We start from the raw sequence: 6,854 nt of genomic DNA, 5'->3' as shown, positions 1-6,854 counted from the left end.
TCTCGGTCTCTGTGGACGGGACTCCTCTGGGAGCCTCCTGGGAGTAGGGTCCAGTGGGATGGGTCCTCCTGGAACTTGTCTGACTTCTTTCACTTCAAATATTTTCAAGGTTCATCCATGTCATAGCGTGCATCAGAGTGTTACTCTTTTTTCTCTCCCCCCAAAGATTTTTATTTATTTATTTGAGAGGGAAAGAGGGGAGGGGGAGGAGCCGAGGGAGAGGGGCAGGCCAGCTCCTCACTGAGCACAGAGCCTGGTGCGGGCTCGAACCCGTGATCCGGTGACCTGAGCCGAAATCGTGAGTGGGATGCTTCACTGACGGAGCCCCCCAGGCACCCCCAGAGTACCACTGGTTTTAAGGCTGGGTAGCAGACGTTCCCTCGTCTGGACAGACCACATTTCTTGGATCCGTTCACCCATCACTGGACATGGAGTTGTTACCACCTTTTTGTGAAGGGTGTGCTGTGAACCACCGTGTACACAACTACCTGTTGTGTACAAAAGTCCCCTTCGGGTAGATCCCCGGGCGTGGAGTGGCCGGGTCGTATGGTCGCTCCCAGCGCGACCAGCTTCACTTCCCACCAGCCGTGCGCCGGGCTCCGGTTTCTCCACATCCTCCCCAACACCGGGCAGGTTCCTTTTTTTTTTTTTTTTTCCCTTTTTTCTTTCTTTCTTTCTTTTTTTTTAAATAGCTCTCATAGTAGATGTGAAGTGGTTTGTGTTTGCATTTCCTTCATGATTTACAACGTTGTGCATCTTTTCCTGTGCTCGTTGGCCATGTGCACATCTTCTTTGGACAAATTCAAGTCTTTGGTCAAGTTTTGGATGGATTTCGTTGCTGTTGGATTATAGTTTATTATATATTCTGGATATTAACCCCTTATCAGACACATGATTTGCAAATATGTTATCCCATTCTATAGGCTGTCTTTTTTCTCTTTCTTTCTCTCCCCCTTCCTTCCTTCCTTTTACTTCCTTCCTCCCTTCCTTCCTTCCCCCTTTCTTTCTTTTTTCAGCCTTTATTTATTTACTTTTCAGAGAGAGAGAGAGAGAGAACAGGCAGGGGGAGCGGCAGGCAGAGGGAGAGGGAGAAGCAGGCTCCTTGTTGCGCAGGGAGTCCGCTGAAGTGGGACTTGATCCCAGGACTCTGGGATCATGACCTGAGCCAAAGGAAGGCCCTTAACCAACTGAGCCACCCAGGTGTTCCTCTTTTTTTTTTTTTTTTCTTTAAAGATTTATGTGTTTATTTTAGAGAGCACAAGCAGGAGGGGCAGAGGGAGAGGGAGAGGGAATCTTAAGCAGACTGAGCCTGATGCAGGGTCTCACAATCTTGAGACCATGACCTGAGCCCAAAGCAAGGGATGCTTAGTGGACGGAGCTACCCAGGTGCCCTGACTAACTTATTCTAAGTAAGCTCTATGCAGGGCCTGAGCTCGCCACCTGAGATCAAGATCACATGCTCCACCGACTGACCTAGCCAGGCTCCTCTCTCTTTGCTTTCTTTCTTTCTTTCTCCCCCACCCCTTTTGTAAAGATTTTATTTATATATATTCAGAGAGAGAGAGAGAGAGAGAGAGAGAGAGCGCATGTGCGGGAAGATGGGCAGAGGGAGAGGGAGGGGGACCAGCAGACTCTTGCTGAGTGCAGAGCCTGCCACGGGGCTCGATCTCAGGACCCTGAGATCATGACCTGAGCTGAAACCAGGAGTCGATCACTTAACGGACTGAGCCACCCAGGTGCCCCTTTCATAGTGTCTTTTTTTTTTTTTTTAAGATTTTATTTATTTGACAGACAGAGATCACAAGCAGGCAGAGAGGCAGGCAGAGAGAGAGAGAGAGGAGGAAGCAGGCTCCCTGCTGAGCAGAGAGCCCTATGTGGGACTCGATCCCAGGACCCTGAGGTCATGACCTGAGCTGAAGGCAGAGGCTTAACCCTCTGAGCCACCCAGGCGCCCTCATAGTGTCTTTTTGATGCAAAAATTCTTAACCTGATGAAGTCCATTTTATCTATTTTGTCTTTTGTTGACTGTGCTTTTGATGTTAAATGCATGAAATCCTGGCCAAGTTCAATGTCATGAAGATTTCCCCTCATGTTTTAAGGGTCTTGTAGTTTTAGCTCTTAAGGCTAGGGTGGTTCTGCCACCTCTTACCAGCTCGTTTGTTGAGGGGCATTTGAGTTGTTTCCAAAATTTGAAAATTATCAGTACAGCAGCTATAAACATCTGTGTGCAGGTTTTTGTAGGAGCGTAGAGTTTTCATTTCTTCTGGATGAATATCTAGGAGTCCTGACTCTCTCTCGCCCCCCCCCCCCCCCCCGCCAGCTTTGGAATATAATTTGCACACCATGTAATTCACCCACTTCAAGTGCACAATTCACACAGTTGGGCAACCATTCCCACTATCGAATTTTAGAGTATTTTCATCTCCATAAAGAGAAACCCCGTGCTTGCTAATAACTGCCTTCTATTCCCTGCCCCCTAGCTCTAGCTTTTCCACCTCTATAGATCTGCCTATTTTGAATATTTCATGTAAATGGAATCACAGGACATGTGACCTTCTGTGGCAGGCTTCTTTCACCACGCACAGCTTTTCGATGTTTATCAACGTGTTGTAATGTGTATCAGTGTCTTCTTTTCATGGTTGGGTAGTGTTCTCTTGTATGTCTGTAACACACTTTGTCCATTCATCCGTTGATGGCCCTTGGCTTGTTTCTACCTCTGGCCGCTGTGAATAGTGCTGCTGTGAACATTCCTGTACAAGTATTTTTTTTTTTTAATACTTGTTTTCAGTTCTTTTTGGTAGCTACCTAGGAACGGAATTTCCAGGTCATATGGAAACTCTATGTTGAACATTTTGACACGGCCAAACAGGTTGGGGGCACCTGCAAACAGCTCTCACCACTTTGCATGCCCATCCGCAGCGTAGGAGGGTTATGACTTCTCCATATCCTTGCCAACACCTGTTATTGGACTTTTGGGCTCCAGCCATCCTAGTGGGTGTAAAGCGCTATCCCACTGAGCTTTTGATTTGCACTCTGAGGACTAGTGATGTTGAGCACCTTTTCATGATGGCTGTTTGTAGATCTTTGGAGAAGTGTCTGTTCAGGTCCTTTGCCCATTTTTTTTTTTTTTTTAAATTTGTAGATCTGGCTAGAATGAAGATTCTGGTTCCTCTTCTAGCCATTCTGACCGAAACCTCATCTAATTCCAATTCCTTCTCTTCCCCGCCCCCCTCCCTGCATCCTAGCCCCCCCACCCCCACATGTCCCTGTGCACCCAGGGGACCAGAGTCTACCTCAATCTATGAAGGCTTCCTCATACTCCCATTGAACAGCAAAGAAAGACCTCGAGGACCCCTTCTCAACACAGATCTGTACCCCGCTGGGCTCACCCTGGTAGACAAATGATGGGGGGCTAATGTGGGGACACGAATGGTCTCAACATTACAACAACTTTCAAACATACAGAGGAATGGGAAGAATTGTGCACCGGGCAGCCCACCAGTGAGCACGTTGCTATGTTCACGTTATCACGAAGCTCTCCAGCCATCCCTCCCTGCCCCTTTTCTTCCACCTGCCCGTCAGTGGTGTTTTCCATCAGTTTCCGTCACCCCCAGTATACAACACTGCTACCTAGAGCTCAAGATTTTCTGTTTCTTTGTTATTGGGGAGGGGGTGAAATTTCCCTGCTAGAAACAGACACATCTTCAGTGTATTTCTCCCTGTATTTTGAGACACCTGTGTAACTCTGTCTAGATCTGTCTGTCTAGATCAAGACAGAGAACATCAGCAGGATCCCCAGAGAGCGGGAGGTAGGCAGTTTTCAGTTAGCGATCTTGCCAGGTTATCTACTTGGATGGCCAAGTGTGTTTGATCACCTCGCCCTCAAATGGGATCCTACAAGTTTCCTGTTGCTCTCCCGTGAGTAGATGAGGGCCTGTTTCCATGCCAGCCCTCAGTGTCACGTCTCACTCCAACCCGCTGTTGATGGACATTGAGTTTAGCTCATGGTTTCTAGAAACCTGGCCATCGTGGGGGAGGAGTGAGGCAAGGAAGAGCTTTTCAGGATGAGGGAATTTCTAAGGCGGAGGGGGAAGAAGGCAGGGCCGTGGAGAGCAAAGCCCACTGGTGGGCAAGGACTGCTCTCTGCCTGGTCCGCTCTCCCCTGGCTGTGTGAAGGCCAGCTCCTCCATCCTTCTGATCGGAGCCCACATGCCGCCTTCTCAAGAAGGTGACGGTCCCAGCCATAGGCGTCCGCCTTCTCTCTCACTGGTCTCCGTTTATTTCCTTTACAGCACTTACCTCCAACCGTCAGGATTACTTTTTGGCTCTAACTTGTGCCTCACACTCTGTTCTTCCACCCGAGGTGTTGCTTCCAGAGGGCAGAGGCCGTGAGTACCTTCTCTCCGCCCCGCCCCGGCCTTCCCCGCCCCGCCACACCTCCCCAGCTTCAATACCGGGTCTAAAACACAGTGAGAGTTTAACAAGTGTCTGTGCAGGGAACAGACGGTTCTGGGTGCTGGGGAATGGGGACCAGCACGGGTGTCCGGGAGCTCCGTACACGCTCTCCAAATAGAGGGGAGCTTGCGAGTCCCGGGTCTGAGTCCAGCAGACCGCCGCTCTTCTCCAAATCCACTCGGGCTTAAAGCAGGCTCTCCATCACCAGCTCGTTCAGCTCTGCTACTTCTGCTCCGGATGGACGGGGCTCAGGAGGGGGAACAGAGGGCTTCACGTACCCCAAAGCCTCTACTCTCCCCTCAGGGGTCAGTGAGGCTCACACTGCGCGCAGGAAGGCGGCGGGGACGCGAGGCTCGCACCTGCTCTACTTCCTCCTCCGCATCTCGCGCGCGTGGAGGCCCAGAAGCACCTGAGCTGGCAGGTAAGGCCCGCCAGCTCTTCCCCAGAGATGCAGGCCCTCCAGGCGCGGGGCGGGGAGGTGCTCTCGGGCTTGCAGGGTGTGCGCTCCCAGCGCTTCCTAGTGGAGCGCCCGCTCGGCGGCACCGGCCGGCTTCTCCAGCCACCGGACCGTGCCAGCACCCTGAGCAAGCCATGCACCCCAGTTTCCTGGGAGGCCAGCCGAGGGAGAGGTCTGGGTTGGGGCGGGGACTGGGAGGGTGGCCGAGAGGCTGAGGGACTGAAGAGACCTACAGGGGCGCCAGGAACCCTGATGGCCCCGGGGAACCCGGCGTCTTCGCCAGTGGACGCCACGAGGCCGTGAGCCACCACATGCCTGGTACTAGAAAACCCAAGAGGAGGCGGGTCCGGAGGGCGGGGCCTGGGCGGGCGTGGGGGCGGGGCGAGGTGGCGGAGGGGCCATAGTGCGCCCTCCCAGGAGACAGGGGACCCCGCCTTCCAGGAGGCCTAGGAGGCGTGGGCTCCAGGGTTGGGGGTCCCCTCCCACAGCCTGGGCCATGCCTTGGTGCTGACTTTCTGCACCCGCCCAGGAAGCTGAGGGAGGCCCGGAGGGGGCGGGGCTCGGGCTGAGGGAGGAGCCTGAGGGTTCCCCCGGGGTTAAGGGAGATCGTAGGCAAAGGCGGGTGTGCGGTGAGGGGAGGCTGTTCTCTTCTGCAGCCTGAGCCGTGCCACGGTGCGCGGTACCTGGAAGCTGGAGAAGTGCGGGGCCGGGCTGGGGTGCAGGTGCCACTGGGTGGGGGAAGGGTCACGGAGACGGCGGGGACTGTCCCCAATAGTTGGCGCCACGCACCCTAGGGAGACTGAGAGCCGGGAGACGGGGAGGGGCTTCGCGTCGTTGTGCCCTTGGCCACGCCATGGACTCTCCCCAACCTTCCTTCCCCAGGGCTCCGCGCTGGACCTGGCCATCATCAGCCCAGACCCCAGGGCCCTCGAGCGGATACCCCGGTACCACCACAGCCCGACGCAAGAGAAGGATGAGCTCCCATTACCCCAGGGTGCAGACCAAGGCCTGGTTCCTGCCTGGGGTCTGGGGGCCTGGCGGGGGAGGGCTGGGGCCAGGAGCTTGGGGGCTATGCGTGCAGCAGAGGGACTGTGTGTGTCTGGGGCGAGTCTGCGCCCCTCCTTCTGGCTGCCGGGAATTGCCTGCGTTTACGAGTGTGTGCCCGTGTCCCAGTGGCTAGTCTCTGTGTGCCTTTGTCCCCCGATGTGTTCAGGGGAAAGGAGCACCGTGGTCGGAAGGACTGCAGAGTCAGGATGCCCGGCTGGGAGTCTGGCTTCTGCCACTTAAGACCCTGTGCCTTGGATGAGTTGCCCAGTTTTTCCCTGCCTCGGTGTCCTTGTTCCTTGTGGATACATTCATCCACCAAATATTTACCGAGCATCTGCAGTGTTCTAGGCACTAGCCCAGGCCTTGGAGGCCGCCGCAGTGAGCAAAAGTCGCAGATCCTGGCTCTGGTGAGCCAGGCCAACAATAAAGAAAGAATTGAGTACACAGTATGTCACGCGGTGGTGAGTGTGGTGTGTGTGTACATGGGAAGTTTTAGACTGAGAGGCCTTCCCGGGAAGTTGACCCTTGGATAGAGTCCTATGAGGTGAGGAGCGAGGACTTCAGTGGAGGAAGAGCATCAGCCCGTGCAAAGGTCCTGGGGTAGGGTCAGGCCTGGCTTGATGGAGGCACAGGGAGGAGGCCTGGGGAGGTGAGTGGGGCTGGAGCACAGTGAGCTAAGGGGAGAGACAGAGGTGAGGGCAGGGAGGTGACTGGGCCAGAGCTGCAGGGCCTTATAGGCTGTGGGGCAGGGCTTGGCGGTTCCCCACGGAAGGGTGTGGAAGCAGCTCCCTCTAGCTTCATGGGGATTATAATAGCATTTACCCCAAGGATTTGTTATAGGAATTATATGAATTAATATGTGTAAAGTGATAATACAGTGTCTGGGGCTTACTAA

General features: G+C 54.0%; 1 long non-coding RNA gene across 2 annotated transcripts; it reads left to right on the top strand.

Moving 5' to 3' along the window:
- The first annotated feature begins 4,289 nt into the window (after positions 1 to 4,289).
- LOC131825714 (uncharacterized) lies at positions 4,290 to 6,408 on the top strand. 2 transcript variants are annotated; one of them, XR_009351290.1, is made up of 3 exons: positions 4,290 to 4,388; positions 4,759 to 4,876; positions 5,795 to 6,408. It is a non-coding gene; the product is annotated as an uncharacterized LOC131825714 (long non-coding RNA). The 2 variants fall into 2 exon arrangements; XR_009351289.1 differs by lacking the exons at positions 4,290 to 4,388; positions 4,759 to 4,876 and adding an exon at positions 5,504 to 5,584.
- The last annotated feature ends 446 nt before the right edge of the window (positions 6,409 to 6,854 follow it).

The sequence above is a fragment of the Mustela lutreola genome, chromosome 2 (genome assembly GCF_030435805.1).
Source record: "Mustela lutreola isolate mMusLut2 chromosome 2, mMusLut2.pri, whole genome shotgun sequence".
Taxonomy (NCBI): domain Eukaryota; kingdom Metazoa; phylum Chordata; class Mammalia; order Carnivora; family Mustelidae; genus Mustela; species Mustela lutreola.
Note: the sequence above shows the minus strand (reverse complement) of the source record. Positions and strands in the feature narration are given on the sequence as shown.